Source organism: Gopherus evgoodei, chromosome 1 (genome assembly GCF_007399415.2).
Source record: "Gopherus evgoodei ecotype Sinaloan lineage chromosome 1, rGopEvg1_v1.p, whole genome shotgun sequence".
NCBI lineage: Eukaryota > Metazoa > Chordata > Testudines > Testudinidae > Gopherus > Gopherus evgoodei.
Genome location: NC_044322.1, coordinates 6,823,586 through 6,848,533, shown reverse-complemented (window position 1 = coordinate 6,848,533; position 24,948 = coordinate 6,823,586). Strand labels below are relative to the sequence as shown.

The 24,948-nt window shown below is 44.3% G+C and overlaps 1 protein-coding gene across 4 annotated transcripts in view; it reads right to left on the bottom strand.

The window, feature by feature from the left end:
* FAM168A (family with sequence similarity 168 member A) overlaps positions 1–24,948 on the bottom strand; it is a 361,316-nt gene that overhangs the window by 284,370 nt on the left and 51,998 nt on the right. For 3 of the 4 annotated variants that reach the window (XM_030557188.1, XM_030557198.1, XM_030557208.1), the window contains exon 2: positions 5,488–5,582. The exons of the other annotated variant lie outside the window; for it this stretch is intronic. The gene's annotated coding sequence lies outside the window, so the exon portion shown is untranslated. The remainder of the gene's footprint in view (positions 1–5,487; positions 5,583–24,948) is intronic. 4 annotated transcript variants of the gene reach the window in all.

Here is a 24,948-nt window from a genome sequence, read left to right as displayed (position 1 = left end):
GTCTGGGATGGTTGGGACACCAAGGCCAACAAACAGGAGCCCCTGGAAAAGGAGCCCTGGGCCTGATGGCAAGCCCAGGGGGTCCAAAAGGGCCATTACCCAAGAAGCTGCCACTGGGATTGCCATGCCATTAGTGCCTCCCTTTGTCGCTTGTCAGATCTATGCCTGCTGCACGGGAATAGTACGAGTCATCATCCGAGTCTGAAGACATAGATTTTGACTGTGATGACCACAGTGGCACTGTATGGTACTGTGCCAGGGACCAGTGCCAAGTTGACGATGCAGGGGACTGGTGTAGAGATGCCTGGGCCAGGGACTGCAGAGAATCTGGTGCTGGGGACCAGTGCCTGTCCTCTCTTGGAGCCGGGGATCGGTGATGCTCCCTCATCAGTGCCGGGGAAGGGGAGAGTCGTTCTGCTGGTGTTGGGGAACCCCTCACAGAGTCCGTTGCCAGAAAATGGTGTTTATCAATGGTGATCTGGAGCAGTGCTGAGGCAAATGGTGCCCATCAGGAGAGGCTTGCCCCTAGATGGCGCCAGGGGCTTATCTCTGACCACCAGGGGCTAAGGAGCTGTCATAGCTATTAGTCTCTGGTGGCTTCAAAAGTATCCGTGGCGGAAGTAAGTCCAACTCCTCCAGCTAGCACTGCCCATCCTGGGAGTCGCTGTGCGCTGGACTCGATCGCCCCCCCAGGAACTGAAGTTGACAGCGCTGACTCTTGGTGCTTGGATGCCGAGTGCTCCTTCATGGAACGCACTGGTACAGAACCTGCAGGTCCCACTGCTTTTTGCGCTAGGGAGTGCCCCGTCAGCTTTTCTATGCTGCTTGTACAGCACTGGTGAATGCAAGCAATGCCGAGTTGTCTGTGCATCATGCACTACTGGAGAAGTGCTAGTGCCGAGGGTCTCTTAAACTAGAGTTCTTCATCAGCACTGTGTCACATACCAATGTCAGGGCACTCCGTATGGATGCACTTGGTGCGGGGTTCTGCGGTCCGCAGCAGACTGAGGACAAAGGACGGATTCCATGAGCAACTGCTTCAATCAGAAATCTTGCTCCTTTTTAGTTCTGGGGAGGAAAGCAGTACAGACCTTGTACTTATCTGTCTGGTGTGCCTCCCTCAGACACAAGTCGTGAGGGTCGATCATTGGCATAGGCGTGCTGCCGGTTCCACAGGGTTTTAAGCCTTGGGCTCATGGCATATGGCATACCCCAGAGCCCAAGGGAACGGCGGTTTAGGATTGGGGAAACCCCGCTCCCAAACCTCACTATACATTCTAGCAACTAAGACTAACTACAACTAAACTAGGCTAAGCTAACTATATGAAAGAACGCTAAGGGAAGAACTTGCTAAGCAAGCGATCGCAATTCCACCGACCGTTACTGGTGGTCAGAAGGGACTGAGAAGGGACTGGGTCGGCTGGATCATATATTGAGTGCCATGAAGGCGCCACTCCAGGGGGATCCATAGCCGACCTGACAGGAGCTGCTAAGGGAAAACTTTCCAGTGACTGTGCACAAGGCATGCACACACCTGATTGGAAATTACATGAACAAGCACTCGAAGAATCACAGTTACTATTCATAAGAATTACGCTCATAAATCTCCTGTGCATTTTGAAGTGCAGACCAAAGAGTTTGAGTTTAAACAAAGCCCTGAGACCATATGCCAAACTGCATCCCACACATTGCATAAGAATAATATCATGTAAAAAATCACTAGAAATGTTTATTAAATCACTGACAAAGACAAGACGGATTTTTAAATATACATAGATTTTTTTTGTGACAATTGATATAAAAAACAATATTAGAAAACCATTTTGTTTATTTCCTGCTTAGTAGCCTTGATCCAAAAAAATCCCAATTAACTCTGAAGCTAATGGTTGGAAACAATATTTTAAGGAACTTTCAAATCTCATTCAGGTCGAAAGTACTGCCCAAGAAAAGGCTCAAACCATCAGTCAGTAAGTTATGTTCCTTTCCCTATCTAGTGCAACAACTAAACTCTAATAACCTGCTTAAAAACGGTATTTTTTTAAACTGTGCTTTTACTTTGTTAACACGTGAAATTTTTCAAGAGTCTTTGAAATAAAAAACACTGTCTTACGGTAACATGACCTACACAGAGCCCACTAGGCAATGGTACTCATGCATGGTTGTAATCCTCAGCTACCCAGTCAGTCTACTCAGGAGTAAAACAACAGTCATTCTTACGCACTGGGCTGAAAACTTCAGAATGGCAAACTAATGGTAGTGTCTCTTTATTTCCCAGCAATAATTTACTCCAAATTCTAGTGGGCCAAGAACTAAAATCCTTCATTAAAATTGATTTACCAAAGAAGTTTATGCCAGGACAAGGCTGAGGTAATGATCAGAGATGACTCAAGCCAAGACCACAAAGAACAAATAATTTTAGTAAGCACATTTCACTACAACTTCATTTTGTAAAGTTTTTCATAAAACGTATATTCAAAATAGAATTAAAATCTACATTAAGGTTGCAGAGTTAAACTGGAAATGCAAGTATGAAGATGGCCATAGCAATGTTAATTCTGCTTTATTGCATATACATGCTATTATTGTTTGTATTGTGATAATACCTAAAGTCTCAGTCAAATCAGGGCCATGTTTTGGAAAGCACTGCACAAACACATAAAGAGATAGACCCTGCCCTGAAAAATTTACAACTGAAGTACACAGTGTGACACAACAGTTGGGTACTACAAATGGGAGCACAAGGTAACAATGAGATAATGTTGGTCAGTAAGAAAAGCAGTGGTCTGAGCATACCCACTGCCTAATAATTCTCTCAGTTTTTTGTACGTATCGTGGTAGAGGATCATTTTAAGGAGAGCTTTGAAGGAGGACAATGAGGTGGCTTTGCAGATGTTTATGGGGAGCTACTCCCATGCATTAGAAAAGACAGAAGAAAGCACAAAAGGGATTGGTCTGAAAATTAACAAATGGGAAAAAAAAGGCTTGAATCACTGACTGCACAGTGGTGGAGATCGGCATCTTAATACAATACAACCGATGACAGGCATGACAGGGATAGGCAGCAAAGAGCCTTGGGAGTGAAGGCAAGTAGTCCTTGTTTGATGCAATAGAGAAGTTGACACCATCAGAGGATGCAAAGAGATTATTGTTGAAGCAATGAGCCAGGAATATGATCTCTGCAATAACATTTTAAAATGGATATAAGAGGGGCAACATGGGATTTATCAAAGCTGGAGAAGAAGAATTGTAGTAGTTGAGATGTATGAGAAGAAGGGCCTGGAAGAAAGTTTTTTGATTCTTGATAAGGTGATGCGATTCTTGTTAAATGTGGAGCACCTACATTGCATTTTTAACACCAACAGACCCTGGTCATCAGGAGACAGGACTGAACCTGGGACCTTTGAAGCTTCGTGCATGAACTTCTACTGCAGGGGTCGGCAACCTTTCAGAAGAAGTGGTGTGCCGAGTCTTCATTTATTCACTCTGATTTAAGGTTTTGCGTGCCAGTAATACATTTCAACCTTTTTAGAAGGTCTCTTTCTATATACAACTAAGCTATTGCTGTATGTCAAGTAAATAAGGTTTTTAAAATGTTTAAGAAGCTTCATTTAAAATTAAATTAAAATGCAGAGCCCCCTGGACCGGTGGCCAGGACTCGGGCAGTGTGAGTGCCACTGAAAATCAGCTCAAGTGCCGCCTTCAGCACGCGTGCCATAGGTTGCCTACCTCTGCTCTACTGCATGAGTTAAAAGCCAACTGGCTCTTAGCTAAGGCTGTAGAGCAGACTCATTTTATCCCTCTCTCTTTAAGCGCTCTCTGTGCCACTAGGTGGGACAGAACACCACACCCAGAAGGTGTGTGGGTTACATATTCACATTTTTTTTTGCATTTAATTTCCCTTTTTTTAAAAAAATTGTCTGTGCTTAATAATTTAATGTGCTTAATATATGTGGAAAGTGAAGTGAATGGGGTGCAAGAGTACAGAGTAGCCACCTTTGCTGCTATTGCCAAAACCCAGGTCAAGATGAACAATGCTGGTTTGAGAGGGAAACAGAACACCGTTTCTGCTGTTATCGCTCTATATTGGCAGCTAATTTTTTTTTTTTTTAAGTTAAAGGTCAGAATGCTTCAAAAAATGCAGGAGAAGCAAGCAGGCAGAATCCTCTCTCTCTCCCTCCTCCACAAAGCCTGTAATTTTCACCTATTCCTAAGTAATGGCACATTTGGCTCCACTGCAAAATCTATTGGTATCTAGAGGCCTTAAGCAGGTCAGGTCTCCCCATCATGCCAAGCACTATACAAACAAATAGCAAAAGGATAGTCCCTGCACCAGTTTACATTCTACATTATTTGCAAAGCTTTTGTTTAAAAATAAGTTGGTCTTTTTCTATTGAAAAGAAAAAGCTGTTACAATGTAAGCCATCAGAAAACTGTTTGCCAGCAAATCATGATAGAAATAAATGGGGAGTAACTCTGCTGCTAAACCTTTCACCCCAAAGCCTTACTGGGATCATCTCATTGCCACTTGTAAACATGGGCAAGTAGGTTTTTTTCCATTTTTATTTTTTAAAGACAGAAACAACATTTAAATTCTTTGTTAGTACAACACTAAGGCTTCCCAATTAAAACCACAAAATGAGGAAATGCAAACTTTAAGGTTCTAATAGCAGTGCTAACCTCGACTGTGTTACACATACATAGCATGTTCTACTTTAAATCAGCAAATTGGAAATAAAGTACAATTTAATCAATTACACCATTTTTTGTCATAAAATGCACACCATAAAGGATGGAACTGAGTTAAATAACACTGCTATTGGACTTTTTTACCTTTCGCATTTCTTGACTCTGTGACTAACTGTTCAATATTAAATGTAATACAGTTCTATATAATACAAATAAGGTTCAGGTGAGCAGTAAACACTAGCAATTTAAAAAGTCTGCTCCTGGACAAATTTATTAAATGCCTATCCCTTTAATCTTTCAGGTTTGGCAGGGACAGGGTGGCCAGGTGCCTGGTTTTCAAAAGTCCGAAAGGCTAAAGTCCAGTCGAAAAGGAGACTGGACATCTGAAGTCCAGTTACTGTGGGCAGGGGAGAAGCTGGGTCATCACCTGCACCAACTCCTACTCAGCTAAGGCCACCTGCTACCTGTGTTGGGCAGCTGCAGCTCCCAGCCTTGGCAAAGCAGGCGAGTCCCTCCTGAGCCGGGGGAGGGGGAGGTTGGGAGAGGATATGCAGCGAGTGACAGAAGGAGGAGGGAAGAGGAGTGGATGGGGCGGAGCCCCAGGGGAAAAGGTGGGGCAGGGGCAAGGCCTTGGAGGAAGAGGCGGAGCAGGGGAGGTTCCAGCACTCCTCCTGGAGTGTCTGGTTTTAAAATATTACCAATTTGGCAACACTATGACGGAAACAGGAAGAAGGATCTAATATAAGAGTCTAGTCTACAGTGGTGCAATATGAGGGTGAGGGTAAGCCATTGGTCTGATACCTCTTGTATATGAATTTCGTTGTGCTGAAGACAATCCAGATAGTAATCTGCCTAATGCTGCAGGGCACTTAGAGTCTTCACAGCATTCCACAATTCTAAAACAGCAAAACAAAAAAGAGAATTATAAGATTTCACAGCTAAAGAGCGCTCCTATCAAACAGACAGCATCAATGTTTGCAGCAAAAGGGTGGGGAAACAAGCACAGAAGTGCTCTCCATCTGCACCCCAACAAAGGGAGAAACACGGAAGCTTAAAAAGTACAGCCTGTAAGGAATGAGGAGTAGGGAGACATACCAGATGGGACTACTACCATAGCCAACAACCAGGCTGAGAGTGAGATGCCAAGGTTTAAATGGTTACAGAGATTTTTTTGCACCTGTTATTAGGCAAATAGACATTATCCATGGGTAATATGCAACTCTTTAAGGAATTTTTATTATGTATCAAGATGACCTCAAGGTACGTTCCCCTTGAAAAATGAGGAGGTTGGTTGTTTTTGCTGCTTGTTTTTCACCTCAGATATATCGAAGTCTTGATATCAAGGGTGTAGTGGATTCGCCATCATTTGAAGTCTTTATATCAAGTTTGCATGACTTTCGGAAATGATATGCTCTAGCTCACCAAGAAATTATGGGCTTGATGTAGGAATTACAGTTTCATTCAGTATGGCCTATGCTATTCAAAGAGGTCAGACTAAATTATAAACTAGTCCTTTATGGCCTTAAAAATCTGTGACTTCTCTATATTTTGCTGCAGAAGGAGGGCAGCAGATTTAAATTGGTCTTTTAAATCACCAAGTACAATCACAATTTTAATCAGCAAGCAGGAAACCTTGATTTAAATCATCTATTTGAATGTGTTTTTCATTTGTACTTTTTAAGTTCTTCCCCTAAATAAATCCTGATTTTCACTGGTTGGTAACCATTAAAACATGTTACAACTAAGTATATCCTGCACCCTAAATTTGGTGCTTCTTTCTGATAACCAGAAGGATACATAGCATCTATACACATTTATTTAAGCAGTTCTATAGCCTAACATATATTTAATCAGAGTCTTAACTTTTAGATATATTATCTTAGAAAATGGTAAATGATGCATTTCTTATTTATCAGGTGATTAATTTTTTTTACTCATGGTTTGTGTCAATTTACATTTGGATGGAAACTAGAATTCAATTGTAAATTCACAAAACCAGCATTTTAAATTTGTTTTTATAATTAATTAAATGTGCTGGATATGCCAGAAAATAAAGTAAATTTATCAAACATGTTTTGCATTTAAAATAATCAATTTATTAAAGAAAGAAGTATTAATTGTAGTTCATGAACTGATCTTATTGTTTCTGGCCACCACATCCTTTCAAGGTTTTAGAACAAGTAGATCTCATCCACTCAGGCCTCATTTTTATTCATAGATTGGACAAGGAAAACTAGCTGTCCTGCAATTGGTTTCTCAACTTTGAATGAATTAATAATTGAACTGACTAGCTAAATAAACTGAAACGAAGAAAATAGTGTCTCTGCATTTCCAGAAGAGGCTACTGCTGCCAAAGCTCGTTTAGGACTTCAACAAACTCTGGTTCCAGGTGCTTAGCCAGTGACTTCCATCAGTCAAATGGTTTGACTTTCTTTAAAACTTTGGCAGCAAATATACTGTTTAAATATTTAAATTAAATTATCTTAACAAGCGATGGTACATTTAGATCTTTACACAGGTTGTCAATTTCAAATTTAATTTTCAAATAGGTATATTTTTAAAAGGAAAATATGTAAGTAAAAATCAATTAAAAATATATTTTTATCCAGCCTGCCAGAGAACAATATGGAAGTCAAGAGAACTAAAACAAGACAGCAATACTGCAACAGGCTGAAACCCGAGCTACAGCTTTCCCAGCCCTCGAATTCGGGGGATGGGGGGAGAATAGGTTGCATCTTTCATAGAAAGATTTTCTTCCAGCTGCTTGTCAGGAATTCATACAACGTTTTAACAAAAAAAATGTTCTAAACTTAACATCCTCTCCTCTCTGTACTGATCACGTTTCAGTCTCTGGTGATATCATAATCTAAGTTCTACAGAGACAATCATGGAAGCAAAGAAAGGAAAGAAAGCTTAGTAAAAATGGAGTTCTTTATGCATCAAAGTAGAGTCAACGATTTTTTTTTTTTTTACACTCTTTAGTTCACCTACGTAATCTCACTCACCTACCTTACTGAGGACTGCGTACATGGTAAATTTGAAATCTTAAAACCAAGTTGTTATTGAATTATCCAGGCACCAAAAGATCCATATTAAATATTTCTCATTAAGTCTAACCACTGAGGCAAAAGACAGTTACTCACCTTTGTAACTGTTGTTCTTTGAGATGTGTTACTCATATCCATTCCAATTAGGTGTGCGCGCGCCGCATGCTCGATCGTCGGAGAATTTTTATCCCAGCAACACCTGGTGGGTCGGCTGTGGAGCCCCCTGGAGTGGCGCCTTAATGGCACTGGATATATACCCCAGCTGACCCAGCACCTCCTCAGTTCCTTCTTGCCGGCTACTCCGACAAAGGGGAAGGAGGGTGGGTGTGGAATGGATACGAGCAACACATCTTGAAGAACAACCGTTACAAAGGTGAGTAACCGTCTTTTCTTCTTCGAGTGCTTGCTCAAATTAATTCCAATTAGGTGACTAGCAAGCCTTACCTAGGCGGTGGGGTCGGAGTCAGACGTCGCTGAGTGCAGAACCCCTGAACCAAATGCAGCATCGTCTCTAGACTGCTGAACTAACACGTAGTGAGCTGCAAAAGTATGTACCGATGACCAAACGGCAGCTTTACAGATCTCCTGTACTGGGACACGGGCCAGGAAAGCGGCCAACGAAGCTTGAGCCCTCGTGGAGTGGGTGGTGAGGCGCAGAGTCAGAACATCAGCCAAGTCATAGCAAGCACATACACAGGCTGTGATCCATGAGGAGATGCGTTGCAAGGAGACCAGTAGGCCTTTCATCCGGCTGGCCACTGCAACGAAGAGTTGGGTCATTTTCCTGAACAGCTTAGTATGCTCGATATAGAAGGCTAGAGCCCTATGAATATCAAGGGAGTGTATATGTTGATCCTGCGGTGTGGCGTGCAGCTTCGGATAAAAGACCGGGAGGAAAATGTCCTGGTTCACATGAAAAGCTGATACCACCTTGAGGAGAAAGGCAGGGTGGGGGCAAAGTTTCACCTTGTCTTGGTGGGAAACTGTATACAGTGCCTCAGATGTGAGGGCGCTGATCTCAGACATGCGTCTCGCTGAAGTGATAGCTACAAGGAAGGCCGTCTTCCAAGACAGTTAAGAAGTGAGCAGGTGGCCATCAGCATGAATGGGGTCCCAGTGACTCTGGAAAGGACCAGGTTAAGGTCCCACGCTGGAACCAGTTGTCGTACTCGAGGATAGAGGCGATCTAAACCCTTCAGAAATCTAACGACCATCGGGTTGGAGAAGACAGAGGAAGCATGTGCTCCTGGATGGAAAGCCGAGATGGCTGCCAGGTACACCCTGGAAGATGATACTGCCAGGCCCTGCTGCTTTAGGGATAGGAGATAGTCTAGTATAAGCGGTATCAACACCTGCAAGGGGGGCATGGCGTGCTGCTCGCACCAATAGGAGAATCGCTTCCATTTGGCTAGTAAGTGGCTTCAGTGGAGGGCTTCCTGCTGCCTAAGAGAACCTGCTGCACTGATTGTGAGCAGAGTAATTCTGACCGAGTTAGCCATGTAGCATCTCCGCTCTAAGGTGAAGTGATTGCAGGTCAGGATGACAAAGGCGCCCGTAGTCATGTGAGATCAGGTTTGGCCACAGCAGGAGTGTGAGCGGACGCTCTACCGACAACTCCAGGAGCGTGGTATACCAGTGCTACCTGCGCCATGCTGGTGTGACCAGAATCATACGTGCCCTGTCTGTGCGTAACTTGAGCAGGACCCTGTGGACTAGCGGGAATGGAGGGAAAGCATAGAACAGGTGGTCTTTCCATGGAAGTAGGAAAGTGTCTGTTAGGGAATCTGGAGAATGTTCCCAGAGAGAACAGAACAGTTGGCACTTCCAATTATTGCACGAGGCAAATAGGTCGACTTGGGGAAACCCCCACCTCAGGAAGATGGAGTGGATGACATCTGGGCAAATCGACCGGCTGGAAGGACCTACTGAGGCGGTCTGCCAGTGTGTTCTGGACCCCCCGGAGATGCCACCAGATGTATCAAGTGGACTATTCAGAACTCCCACAGGCGAACGGCCTCCTGTCATAGGCGGGATAACTGGGCTCCCCCTTGCTTGTTGATATAGAACATGGCCGTGGTTGTCTGTGAGTACTGCCACACAATGACCACGTAGGTTCCCGCGAAATGCCTGACATACTAGGTGTACTGCCATGAGTTCTCGTACATTGATATGCAATTAGTTCGGATGTGGTCTAAAGGCCGTGTGTTTGGAGTTCGCCGAGGTGGGCGCCCCATCCCAGAGATGATGCATCTGTGACTAGGTACAGGGAAGGTTGCGGGGCGTGAAATGATACCCCTTCGCACACCGACGTGGGGTCCAATCACCAACGGAGGGGAGGTCAAAACTGATTCCGGGACAGTGACCACCATGCTCAGGCTCTCTCAACCTGGTCAATATACTGTTGATAACCAGGCCTGAAGTGGGCGAAGCCAAAGTCTGGCATGCCTGGTTACGTAAGTGCACAAAGCCATGTGCCCCAGAAGGCTGAGGCACATTTTACCGTGGAAGTCGGGAAGTTTTGAAGGCTGCGGATGATATTCACCATTGACTGAAAGCATACGTCCAGCAGGAGGGCTTGGGTGAGTCTGGAATCCAAGACTGCCCCGATAAACTCTATTCTTTGGGTAGGTTCCAGAGTCAACTTTTCATTGTTGAGCAGGAGGCCTAGCTGGCGAAACATGCTTAGGGCGAGTCGAACATGGGATTGTACTTGGTCCCTGGTGTGGCCCCGAATGAGCCAGTCATCGAGATACGAAAACACTCGGCTCCATTGTCGATGAAGGTAGGCCACCACGACAGCCATAAATTTGGTGAATACTCTGGGAGACATGGACAGGCCAAAGAGAAGGACAACAAATTGGCAGTGTTCATGATAGACCACAAAGCGAAGGAAGTGTCTGTGTGCTGGGTAAATCGCTATGTGGAAGTACGCATCCTTCATATCAAGGGCAGCGTAACAGTCTCCAGTATCCAGGGCAAGAATAATAGTCCCCAGTGAAACCATGCAGAACTTCAACTTTACCATGAATTTGTTGAGTCCAAGCAGATGGAAGATGGGTCAAAGCCCACACTTTGCCTTGGGGATTAGGAAGTAGTGGAAGTAAAAGCCCCTGCCCCTTAGCTCCCTTGGAACCTTCTCAATTGCTCCCATGGACAGGAGTGTTTGGACCTCTTGTATAAGGAGTTGCTCATGAGAGGGGTCCCTGAAGAGGGACGGGGAGGTAGGTTGGAAGAGAGGGGAGAAAGAAAACTGGAGAGAATATCCCCTTTCCACCATGCAAAGAACCCATTGGTCTGAAGTTCTACGTGACGCCTGGTGGAAATGGGAGAGATGATCTCGAAACGGGGGGGAAGGATCCTGGATGGTGGCTGGTATGCCGTCCTCGGGGGCACCTTCAAAAGTTTTGCCTGGGCCCCGCTGATAGTTTGGGGAGGCCTTGGTTCTAACTGGGTTTGGTGGCCGATGGATCTCTTTCTACCATCTCGTCCACATCTTCTATAGAAGTCCTGCCTTGGACGAGGGCGGGGGGAGAACCGTTGAGACTGTGGCCTAAAGGGCTTGCGCTGGGTAACTGGGGTGTGCATTACCAGGGAGCGCATGATAGCCCTGGAATCTTTCAGGCTCTGTAGTCTAGAGTCCGTTTTATCTGAGAACAGGCCCTGCCCATCAAAAGGCAGGTCCTGCAGGGTTTGTTGTAGCTCTGGCGGTAAGCCAGATACCTGCAGCCAGGAGATGCATCGCATGGCTATGCTCAATGCCAGGGTCCTAGCCACAGAGTCTGCTGCATTTAAAGAGGCCTGTAAGAAGTCCTAGCCACCTTTTTTCCCCTCTTCCACTAAGGCCCCAAACTCATCCCTGGACTCCTGCGGAATTAACTCCTTAAATTTCCCCAGGGAGTTCCACGAGTTATGGTCATAACTCAGGAGCGCTTGTTGGTTTGCGATCCTGAGCTGAAGGCGCCCCACTAAGTAAATCTTGCGCCCAAACAAATTGAGACGCCTGGCATCTTTTGATTTGGGCGCTGGAGCTTGTTGACCATGCCGTTCCCTTGCATTCACTGAGGATTCTAGTGAACACGACTGAGGATGAGTGTAAAGATACCCAGGGTTCTGAATGGGCTGAACGGGAGGCCCCTGATGGAACCCCTTGGGCTTGATGATACGCCCACGGGGTCCAGAAGGACCATTGTGTGCAGGCTCCTGATTAGGGTCTTGGCCTTCATCTTGCCACTGACCCATATTACCCTCGTCCTGGCTTGGAGGGAGGTAGGTTGATTGCGAGGCGCCCTCGGATTGTGATGACTGTGAGGAGGAACACGAGGGCCAAGGCAGTGCGGAGCATGTCTGTGTTGACTCTGTAGGTCGCGGTGCTGAACGGTACTGGGTCGCTGGAGAGCAGTGCTGGTGAGGCGCTGGGGAGCAATACTGGGATCGAGATTGGCATTGATGACCATACCGGTACCGGGATCCAGATGTGGATCACCACGACGACCACCTGCGGGAGCGGTGCTGGGATCGGCTCCGGGATGATCAGTGCTCTGACCGGTGCCGAGAGCGATGTCGTGAGTCCTAACAGTACCGCAGCCCGGAGCCATGCCGTGAGACGGACCAGAGTCACGTGTACAACCGGAGCCGTGAGAGGGAACGGCGTCGGGACTGCGAGTGGTGTCGGGATCAGGATCTACTCTGGGATCGGGAGCGGTGCCGTGTTTCCACGCTAGGAGATGGCGGATGTATTAGGGTAGGCTTGCCCCTAGACTGTACCGCAGGAGTGGGAGGCGGTGCCACAGCCTGCGCTGGTGCCGGCTCTGTGAGGGAAATGAGGTCTCTCGCTGTTGCAAATGTTTTTGGCATCGACAGAAGGAAGGGCTCAACCACAGTTTGGGTCGGGGAGCCAGCGTGCGCCGGACTCAACAGCTCCTCCCTCGGTGCCAGAGTCAACGGTTCCAATACCTGTGCTTGTACTCTTGGTCGCTCTGGTGCCAGACGCGACTCCGTGATTGGCAAAGATGATGCCAGTGCCTGTTGCTGAGAGGCAGTCACCTCCAGCTTACACTGTCTCTTCGGGCCTGGTGATAGGGAACGGCGCTGAGTCACTTGTACTGGACGTGGTGCTGGAGAGGTCCAGTGCCGCGGGCCTCTATCCGAGTCTCCCCGTGGTGCAGTACCTAAAGCCGCCGCCGAGGCACTCTGCACCGATGCGCTCAGTGCCGGAACCTGGTGTGCCAATGTGGGATCCGGGTTAAGAGCCGCCTCCATAAGGAGATGCTTGAGCCTAAAGTCCCACTCCTTTTTGGTTCGAGGTCTGAACACCTCACAGATCCTACACTTGTCGGCCTGGTGTGATTACCTGAGACACTTCAAACAAGAGTTGTGGGGGTCTCCCATTGACATAGGCTTTGAACAGGCTGAATACAGTTTAAAACCCAGAGCCTTGGGCATGAGCGCGGCAGGCGGGGAGAAGGGAGAGGACCGCTTCCAACCCACTAAGTTTAATCACAAACCTAACACTATAACTAAAACAACTACTGCACTATACTAACTAACTATACAACTATAACAACTGGAACAACTATCTAAAACTATCTAAAATTGGGAAGCAAAAGCTAGGGAGAGTGGGGGACAGCTATGCCATGCTCCACAGTTCCAACGACCGTCACAGGTGGTGAGAAGGAACTGAGGGGGCGCTGGGTCGGCTGGGGTATATATCCAGCGCCATAAAGGCATCACTCCAGGGGGCTCCACAGCCAACCCACAAGGTGTTGCTAGGGTAAAAATTCTCCGACGATCGTGCACGTGGCGTGCGCACACCTAATTGGAATCAATATGAGCAAGCACTCGAAGAACAACTTTATCTTAAAACAAAAAAGTCACCTTTAAGATAAAATAAGGCATGATGGAAGGTAGTTTCTGAGAACTGCTTTAGAGCAGCAAGGCCATCTCAACTTTAACTACAGCATTGCTGACTAAGGCTGCTAATCTGTCACAGAGGTCATGGATTCCATGACTTTCCATGACCTCCGTGACTTCTGTAATAGCTGGTGCTGGCCCAGGGGACAGCCCCTGGGCCAGCAGTAGTTTCGGAGTGTGGGAGGGGGCTCAGGGCTGGGGCAGGGGGTTGGGCGTATGTGGGGAGTACTTACCTGGGGCTGGGGGCACCCCTGCAGCTCCTAGGCAGTGGGGGGGGGCTCTGCACCATGCTCTGCCAGCACCCGCAGACCCTGCCCCTTCAGCTCCCATTGGCTGTGGTTCCTAGCCAATGGGAGCTGCAGCAGACAGCACCTGTGGCAGGAGCAGCAGAGGAGCTCCTGCCCTGACCCCTGTCTCTGCCACCTAGGAGCTGTAGGGATATGGAGCCAGGTAGGAAGTCCCTGCTAGCCCCAACAGCCCTCCCTCCCCTAGTACCAGCAGGGGTCCTAGGCCGTGCACCGCAGCCCAGCCCCTCCTCCCTCAGCACCAGCAAGGATCCCATGTCACCACCCCCAGCACCCAGGGCGCCCCCTGACTACCCCTGAGCAACCGCAGTCCCCTGCCCAAGTTTTAGTTACGGTGGGTATTTTTACTAAAAGTGATGGACAGGTCACAGGCCGTGAATTTTTGTTTACGGCCTGTGACCTGTCCATGACTTTTACTATAAATACCCATGACTAAAATGTAGCCTTACTGAGGACTCATTCAGCCTCCTAGACAGAAGGTGCTTCAATAGCAGCAAGAAGAAAGGGGGTTAAATATGAAACAAATGGGAAGATCAGAATGACGATAAAAATCTTAGCTTTTATTAAAGTGCCTGGAGTCACCTCTCACAAACGATATACACACACCATTTGTCCTACACCTCTGGAAGAGAGTCAAACATCAGCACTTTTAGGCTGGTCTACCCTTAAAATTTAGGCTCACATAGCTACAGTAGATCACTCAGCAATGTGAAAAATCCACACCACTGAGCACCACAGCCCTGCTGACCTAACCTCCAGTGTTATGCCCCGAGCTAACCTCTAGCTACCATCCACTCAGGGAGGCGGTGTTCCTACAATGATGGAAAAACCCCTTCTGTCCATGCAGGCTTTGTCTACACAATGAGGTTATGTCAGCATTGCTACAGTCCCCATAACATACACATGGTCTTACTGTAACTCAAATATTCTAACAGTCTTAACATTGCTATGTTGAAAGAGTGCATCACACAAACAGTTCTGTAACAGATCAGCCTACTGAAAGTGCACAGGGAAGGCAGATAAAACTAGGAACTACTGTATTTTTCTTTATAATAAGCATACTTGTTCCCTGTATTACATTTGCAGCTCAGAGTCCTCTACTTCAATGTCATTGGGAACCCTCTAATATAAGCAAACAAAATGATTAGGGCGCTGGAGCACGACTTATAAGGAGAGGCTGAGGGAACTGGGATTGTTTAGTCTGCAGAAGAGAAGAATGAGGGGGGATTTGATAGCTGCTTTCAACTACCTGAAAGGGGGTTCCAAAGAGGATGGATCTAGACTGTTCTCAGTGGTACCTGATGACACAATAAGAAGTAATGGTCTGAAGTTGCAGTGGGGGAGGTTTATGTTGGATATTAGGGAAAACTTTTTCACTAGGAGGGTGGTGAAGCACTGGAATGGGTTACCTAGGGAGTGGTGGAATCTCCTTCCTTAGAGGTTTTTAAGGTCAGGCTTGACTAAGCCCTGGCTCGGATGATTTAGTTGGGAATTGGTCCTGCTTTGAGCAGGGGGCTGGACTAGATGACCTCCTGAGGTCCCTTCCAACCCTGATATTCTATGATTCTATGATAATCTTCGAGAGACATATAAACTTATAAGTGACTTCCATCAGAAACAATGGACATGGTAAATTGCATCACATCATGATTTGCAGTATTACAGCATTACTCCCTCTTCAAGCACATCTTGTACTCAGAGTAGTCTTACCACTTCAAGAACTATAAAAAATAACAGCCCTGTTTTAATTTTATTGCATGAATACATACAGTCATTTATCAAGATGACTTATGCTGCAGTTCCAGTTCCTTGAACTTCAGAGACAGACAACTATATAATTATTTTTTGGGGGGTGGTGGTGAAGAGGCACAGCAGAAAAAAGTTTGGGTGCGAGAAACAGAAAGAACAGAACATCCAGCATGCAGTTCTTTCTCCATCCGCTACAAGACTAGTTGGTTGAAAAGCACTGGAAACACTGGGTGAAGATTCAGCTTTCCAAAAGAGTTGCATTAATTATGGTGCCAAGTGACCCCTTTCCATTCAGCTGTCTTTCTGGTTCTATGTCCAGAAAGGATGTTGCTCTGCAACTGCTACTTAATTCAACAAATAAAGCCCAAGAACAAAACTTACTGAAGTCTGAGTTTGAAAACATTTCTTATAACTTTATTCTTTTGTGCCTTACAAAGTCAGCAGCCTTGCTTAATGAATCTCTCACTAAAGCTCCTCTGCACTTCTACTAGCCATATAGCTGAGCTCCATATACTTACAGGGGATGGCAAGAGGATTTTCAAACTTTTCCCACCTGCCTCAATTTACCAACTGGATAGGAGGAATGCCTATCATTGGTTCTGCTTGGCAGTCATCCCCTCCATGGAAACAAACCCCCTTTGATAGGGCTTGAAGAGTTTCCGCCAACTGTTATTATTTATATGACATCAGTGCAGGAGTAAGCAACCTATGGCACGTGTGCCAAAGGGGGCACACAAGCTGATATTCAGTGGCACTCTCACTGCCTGGGTCCTGGCCACCGGTCTGGGGGCTCTGCATTTTAATTTAATTTTAAATGAAGCTTCTTAAACATTTTAAAAACTTTATTTACTTTACATACAACAATAGTTTAGTTATATATTATAGACTTATAGAAAGAGACCTTCTAAAAACGTTAAAATGTATTCCTGGCACGTGAAACCTTAAATTAGGGTGAATAAATAAAGACTCGGCAAAGCACTTCTGAAAGGTTGCTGACCCCTGCATTAGTGTCTACGACCTATAGATTATTAGAAGATTCACTGTTCTACTCATCTCCTAGCTTCCTGGCTGCTTCTTAGGAGGTCAAGGCAGAAGGTCAGGGGCACACAGCTACTGTAATCTCCTCCTGCAGCCCTGTTTTTTGGGGCCCTTCCTTTGTGGTAACTCTAATACCTGCTCTTATCTAGTTCTCAGCCTATTTTAAAAACTCTGCAGTAAAGGTAACTAACAAAACTATGGCAATTCTTCACCATACTCATTTGCTTGTATGTTCTGCCCACATCCTCACTCTTTTTCTGTTTGAATCTTTAGACAGTAAGCCCATCAAAATCAGGGTTGGTATTCTCTTTGTACGGAGCCCTTCACAATGGGGCCCAAGTCCTGACTGGGGCATTTGGGCACCACCAAAATATATTTACTACTACTACTACTACTAATTATTTTCAATTTTAGAGAAAAAGGGAAAGAACACATAAATTAAGGCTTCCTGGAAATATCAATCTGGCTAATATAAATAAAAGAGCAGTAAGGATAAGAGGTGAATAGGGCAAGATTTACAGCTATCTCAATAAAGGGTACAATCTGTGACCAACCCAGATGCACCAGCAAAAGGCCCGAGCGTGGAAACAGTATATACCATCAAAAGTGCACTTTTGCTGCTATAGCTTATTTTGTTCGGGGGAGTGTAGGTGGCTGGAATTTGCTATTCCAGCGATAACACAATTTTGCTGATGTAACCTGTGTTCAGAATTGCCAGCACTACGGGGTTGCCATACTATAATGTCCCATGTGGACATTGCCATGGCACACTAAGTCCCAGAATGTAGTTTGACTTACTAAACTTTACAAATAGCAGCGGCGAAAAGGCATTCTGGCACTTTTGGGTGTGCTGTAGCACCATCCACATGGGATGTTACTGCACAACAAGCTGGTGTACTGTAAATTCAGACCCTGGCTTGCCACACAACAACATCTTGTACAGACAAGCCACAGGAGTGCTCTGCCAGTATAATATACACATATAAAGGGTAAGTCTACATTACAGCACTCTCCCATCAGCATAATTCCACCTCAGTGAGAAGCGGAAGCACTCTCCCGCTGAGACAGTGCCGGTGTGGGCAGTGCAAAACTTGCATGACTCAAAGGGGAGGCCTAGGAAGCCATTCTGATAGCAGCCAGAAACAAAGGATGATGGTACTAGAAACCACTGCCACTTGACAAAGACAGGACTAAGCTGCAAAAGCCACATCTCAAATAAGACTTGGGCAAGGGACAGAAGTCTTCTAATCAGCACAGGTGAGAGTAAAGCATTTTCTACACTACAGAGTTTCGTCGACAAAAGTCGCATTGCAGTGTGTACACCTCCACTGTCTTGTCACCAAAAGCTGCCTGTTGCTGACAAAACTCTGTATTGTAGACAAGGCCTGAGCAAAGAAACAGGAAGGAAAGGGAACAGACGCAATAGACAGAGACCATCACATAGGTGTACAATGCAACTCGTTTGGATGTTTTTAAGTTTCTAAAACCTCTGGAAAATCACTTATTTTAGGATGTTAAGACTGGCAAGCATTTCATATCCTTAATATGGTTTAAAACAATCACATTCTTGCTGCATCTGCTAGATTTTCATTTGTGCTCTTGAGAATCATTCTACATAAATGTGTGTCGTATGCTTTAAAAATTGCTGCACATAGATATTAGTTGTCTTGATGCTATTACTTGGGGGAAATATTTAATTTTATATTAAAGTGAAATTTCATTTAATACACTCTTGGATAAAAGTCTGGGATAATTGCTATCTTGATTTGATTTGCACTGTATTAGAAATAGCAGGGGAAACCTCACAGGAGTTCTCCAGACACCTGAAGTGACAACCACAAGCCAAAGCCACATTTGCTTATGTTTTGCTAGAAGTTACTGATAAAGTAATTTGAAGGGGACAACTTCGGAAAATCATGAATGTTATGGGAAAGAGCAACATTTTTAATGGAATCAAATGGCCAATTTTATGCCATTAAAATTTTAACATGGTATTTTAATTACCAGCCAAAAAATGCTTTGTAGTGTGCTAGAAATGTTTCAGTACACACCTAAACAAAATATTTGCCACTCCCTTTTTAGCTGGCTGGAATTTTAAATTCATGTTCCCACAAATAAGATGGAGAATTTGTTAAAAAAACAACAATACCTGTCAAAATAGTATTATCATTTTCTCTAAGAGGTGTGTTGGGGGGAGGGGCAAGGGTCTTCTTTTTCCTAAGTGCTTGTATTCTTTCAACTTCCCTTGCTGATTTTAATACTAACAGTCCAACCTACAGGGCAGCCTTATTGTTTCACCTGCCTGCGGAGGGCTAAGACATTAAGAGAGAAATTAGAAAGAGCATCTGCAATGCCCTCTCTACAAGAGGTATTCTTCCTTTCTTATGTTTTCATTTCCGTTCTCTCCTCCTTCTCTTAGTGGTATCTGCAGGCTTCCAACCTAAGAGCTCAGAAGGAGGCCAGCTACTTCTTGAAAAGGCACCACCTTTCTCTCACCTCTCATGCCTATCACAGTGAAGTCAATTGCTCAAGACACACCCACAGCTCTGGCAAAGGAAGCCAGACCCCAAGAGAAAGTTTGAGTTTTTGTGTTTTTTTCAGTGAGATTGTGTTTTTCATTAAAACTGTCAATTTCACAGTTTCTCTTAAGTCCATGATTATTGGGATAATAATATGGTATTAGCTAGGACTGCTTGAGATAAACCATATGGAGAACAAACAAAGTTTTCTCCTAAAAGAGAATATGGGAAATAAAACAAGAAAATGTATACACCAGTTTGGAAGGCTTTCAGGCTCAGCAAGTACTGAATTCTTTGTTCCTAGCTTTTTGTTTTTAAAGATAGTTACCAAATTATATCTGATGTGACAGCTGACTATGAACTGAACCTTCCTGTACCACGTCCAGCCAAGTGACACAAAGCAGTACTTGGAAAAAGTACACTACCTGACTTCAGACCAAAAAAGAAGGCAACAGTTATGAAGCTGGGCTTTTCTGCCCTCCTGCTAGATCATACTGGCACTGGCAACCTTGATCTGGTAATTAGGCAAAATAAGCAAACCAAAACAAGCCTGAAGAGGTTAAAAAAGTCACAGCACAAGACACTGCTACACCTTCTCCCTTCACTCACATAACAATCTGAAGGCTCTAAATACTGCCAGAGTTACCTCATCGCCACTTTTTCAATGGCCTAGTCCTAAAAGGGTAGGTTAGAGACAGCAAAATAGCTAGTGGGACTGTCAACATTTCTGGACTAAGGGCCTGCTAATTGCATGTCTGAGGGAACGAAACAAGTGAAGCCAAAATTCTGCCTTTCCCTTAGGAAGGCATTAACAACTTCTGCCACCAGTGGACCCAATTTATTTCACTTGATTACTCTAGCCATGAGGGGCACAGACCAATTGCACAGATAATAGCTTACATTAGAACCTCAGTGAGAAAATAAAGTCATAATTCAGAGAAATGCTCTTCTTTTTTCAGATATGCCCCGGCAGCCCAAAATCACTATCTTGCCATCCAGAATATTTCAGCTGGACAAGAATTCCTTGAAGCGACTGTGGAGAAGATAGACAGACTTCCTTCAACCTTCACAGCAGCCAACATTTAGACTTTTAAATAACTCACTCTACTCAATTGGCCAGCCCCTGCGAAGACTCCTTCTAATAGCCCTCTAACCTCCATTCCATCCATTTTATCTGCTGCAGGTCAGTCAGTGAATAGACAGGAAATTATGAAGTCATTAGCTATTTACACAACACTGCACTTAAACCACACATTAGATTCTTCCTGCACAAGATGTTAACTGAATGGGTTTAGCTATATTAAGTAATTCTTGCCATTTCATTTTTCCCCAGTCTATCAGTGGTGCCCTTCAATTTCCATGTCAAATTTGACTGCAACATATGGTTCTATGCATTCATAATGACTACATACTGCTCTAAACAGCTCTGCTCCGCGTACATCTCTGTTTGCATCTCCTCCTCACATCCTGCCCAATCCTCTATTCTTCATGCTCCCTTTATCTGCTTCTCCTACTCTTTTTTCATGCTGATCCCTGACCTTGGAATTGCATCTCTCTCCTTGAACAAATAGCATCCTCCCTCTCCTCCAAATGTCTCCTGAAAATCCATTTCTTTAGCCAGATCTGATCTCCAGTGTTCCTACTCACACCTCTTCCTTTAGTTGTTGTATTGTTTCCATTCAATTTAGGATGTAAATTTATAATGGCAAGAAACATGTCTGATTTAGTGTGAAGAGTGCGTACACTTTTAGTGACATATCACAGATTTTTTTTAAACTGAATTTAGCAAGAGAAATATTCCGAGGCATCAGATCGGCATAGGCAATACCCAATACTAGACGCCTGTGAAGTCTTCTGCATAAGAACCTCCAACACACCTTCTCTCAGGCTAGAGACGTCTCTTCAAATAGTCCCACGAGTTTGACTGAAGAGGGGTATCTAAACAGAATTGAAATCAACGCTACAACATGCCTGAAGAGTGGGATTCCAACAGCTATATATCTGTCTGAAGTACTTACGTGGCCCCCATCACCACAGTGCCTGAGCACCTCACAATCTAAGAATTTATCTTCACAACATTCCTGTGAAGTAGGGAAGTGCTATTATCCCCATTTGATAAATGAGGAACTGAGGCATAAAGAGACTAGACTAATGACTGCCCAAGATCACACAGGAAGTCTGTATTCTATCTTATCCCATTTTGTTGTACATGCTGGGAGGCACAACAATCATCTCAGGAGAAGAGAAAATCCATATTCAAATAGTTTCTACTGCTGTGTGATAAATCTGTTTCATGATAGACTTACAGCGAAACCATTACTCTGAACTCTCAGTACTTAAAAAAGGCTATGGGGAATATGGTTTACCTGGAAAACCTTCTACTGCTTGCTACCCAAGACTCTTTTATGGCACCTAAACTAAAGCAGTTCCAGTTCCACGATTGCTATATTGCTTGGTATTTGTGAAGAACTCTATGCCATTGTATGTGTTTGGGAGTAATAATGAGATAACTGCACTTCATGTATTCCAGTAAAAGTTTTACCCTTAGTTTGGCAGATTCTTATGCCACACAAAAATAATTAACTTCTATTAGCATAATTTATTTAAATCATGCATTCATTATAGAGATGGGAAAAAAACCTATTAAGTTACCTAACTGACCATTCTGTCAGTGCAAGATAGTTCCCTACAACACATTTTACATGCTTGTTTTAAGTGTGTTTGCTACAGTGTCAGCTCATGAAGTGTCTGCATAGGTGAGACACTTTCACCGACTTATGCGTCAAGCCAACAAGCTGTTGGAAGACTTCAATTTATGACTTATACTGAGCTTTTATTTCCCCAATAGACCTTAGCCGTTTTTCCACCTCCCTCAAGAAAAGTCTATTTGTATTTTGCTTTGCAGCAAAAATATATAACAAAGAACAACCTGATGATAAATTTTAAGTGCAGTCTGTGTGTCCAATAGGTTATAACACTAGGACTAGGAATGTACTGCATGCCTATCAAAAAAAGTATGTCCAGTGCAGTGCAAAATGAGATCCAGTTCTATGGATTATGAAAGGCGAATATAACCAGACAATAGTGTGCAGACAGGTTTTTACCAGTTGTTTGATTTTATAAATAGGAAAACAATTCTATCATTTGAATCATGGTATCTTGGAATTCTTACAGGCTGTTTCATTTTCAGGAGACTAAAGTGGCACATCCAGAAGTCCATGATATATTTATTAAACAACCTCAGTGAATGCAATGCTGCTTACAATCTAAAGACATAGCAGGTTAGAATACCATAAAACACAAAACAAATAAAAGCATTAGTCCCCTATTACCTCAAGGAATAGATTAGTTTTTTTTTTAATTTGCTGAAGGGAAGGAAAGTTGTCGTTCATTGAATACACCAAGCACATATGCGACAGCATGAAAAAAAGGCTCAATCTAAAGTGGGTAGAGATAACCGAGGGAGGCGTCAGAAGAGAAGCATGGAGTGATTAAAGGAGCAAGAGGCAGTACATAAACAAAACTTGGATCAAAAGACCTCAAGCAGAACATTTGATTAGCAATACATGAACATGGGACTAGAAATGAGTGATCTAGCCAGAGAAATTCAGCTGCAAATAGACTGATTAGTCTAAAAGTGAACTCTAAAAAATACAAATGCAAGGGGAAATAAGAGTAGGATGATCACAGTTACTTCAACTACATCTCTACCCCGATATAACACTGTCTTCGGAAGCCAAAAAATCTTACTGCGTTATAGGTGAAACCACGTTATAGCGAACTTGCTTTGATCCGCCGGAGTGCGCAGCCCCCTCCACTTCGCCCGAGCACTGCTTTACCACGTTGTATCTGAATTCATGTTATATCTGAGCAGAGGTGTAGTTTGTCCAGAAAGATGTTGGAGGACAGAGATTGGTGTGTGTGTGTGTGTGTGTGTGTGTGTGTGTGTGTGTGTGTGTGTGTGTGTGTGTGTGTGTGTGTGTGAGAGAGAGAGAGAGAGAGAGAGAGAGAGAGAGAACACTGCCTTTTAGGGAAACAGTTATTCAGGGTTCCTGAACACATCTGTAACAAATCTAGTAAGTCTTGTTTAACTGTGTGGGGAGAGAGATCTTTATCGGGTGGTTTCCAGAAAAGAGAGAGGACACAGTTAAGGTAATGAAACAGAACATACATTCCAGTTCTGTAAATTGTTTCTCCTGCTTCCTCAGGGCTAAGAGTTCTGATTGAATATTAGGTATCACGCCAAGAGGAAAAATAGCCATAACTAACACGTCTGTGCTATTGTGGATTAAGTATACTTAACACTATATATGAAATTAGCTGATGCTGGCAGAAACATTGCCATTATTGTTTTGCTTCTGCTGGTGCAGCTTTGAAAAGCTGCAGCCCTAGGAGAAGAGGGAGCCTTATTTAAAAATAAATGATAAAACAAAACTAAGCAAAATGATTTCATAGCCTGCTTTAAGAGCCCTCTTGTGTACATTTCCTTGACCTATTAAAAGCCTATCACAATAAAAAAGCCTGGCATGCAAACTTGCCAGTCCCTCCTGTGAAAGTCATTATCTTCTAAACAGCTGGGTAAAAATCAGCATTTCAGAAAACAATGAAAACCTGAAACTACCAGGAATGAAGAGGCCCTTATGTCATTCACCAGCCTGTCATTCCACATGCACTCGGATCTGTAACTTCCCCTCATACCAAAGGGTAAGAGCATCAGTCCTTACAAAGATGGTTTCTTTTGGTTAATTATACCCCCTGCAGACTTTTTAATTCTGGCACCCCAAGGCCCTCTGCAGAAAGCTTTGTATTTAATTCAGAGGGATAAAAAAAATGTTTTAATACAGAGCTACATGTGAAAAACTGAAAGGAACAAAATCATGTACAAAATTTACTGCTTCCATTATCCTGAGGAGAAAAGAACATCACTAAGATGATAGCCTCGACTGCTCACCTCTGTCTCAATGAAACAGATCAACTTGACCCAAGCATTTCCTCCTATTCAAGGAGAGGGGTGTAAAATCCAGTCTAAATGCAATGACACTTCTTCCCCTGCTGATTAGCGGGCCTATAAAGGCAGCCGAGCAGTGGCACAGGAGCCAGCAAGCAGACTTGAAAACGGGAGTTTGGGGGTGGGTGGTGTTCTGTTTTTGTTTTGTGTGTGGTTTTTTGTTTTGTTTTCTTGACAGGAGCTTATGTGGGAATGCTATGACAGATACAGCAGTAGTAGTGACCCAAGGAATGGGTGGCATAATGAAGATGATCGGATGTGGAAGCTGCAGGATGTAGATTATCCTGGAGTGGGTACCCGAAAAGCGTTTCCTTTATATAAACAACCACCTGATGGAGGAGAAGATCTGAGGTTTGGAGATGCAGATAGAAACGATGGTTGAGTTTTGAAGGACGTTCAAGCAGATGATGGAGGAAAGACAAGAGGAAGCTGAAGGGAAGTCAAGACAGATGCAAGTTGGACTGGAGAACTCTGAGGGAAGACTGCTGGGTGAGGAATGTGGCCAGTGGAAGTATGCAACTATGAGAACCAGGCAGAGGAAAAGACCAGCATTGAAGGAGTGCAGCAGGCAGTAACAGACGATGGGAGGGCAAGGAAGAAGAGAAGAGCGGCTAGTCCTACAAGAAGAGGGGAAGAATCAGTGGACAAAGCCAGAGTTCAGAGCTCCAAGAGTACAGAGGATGACT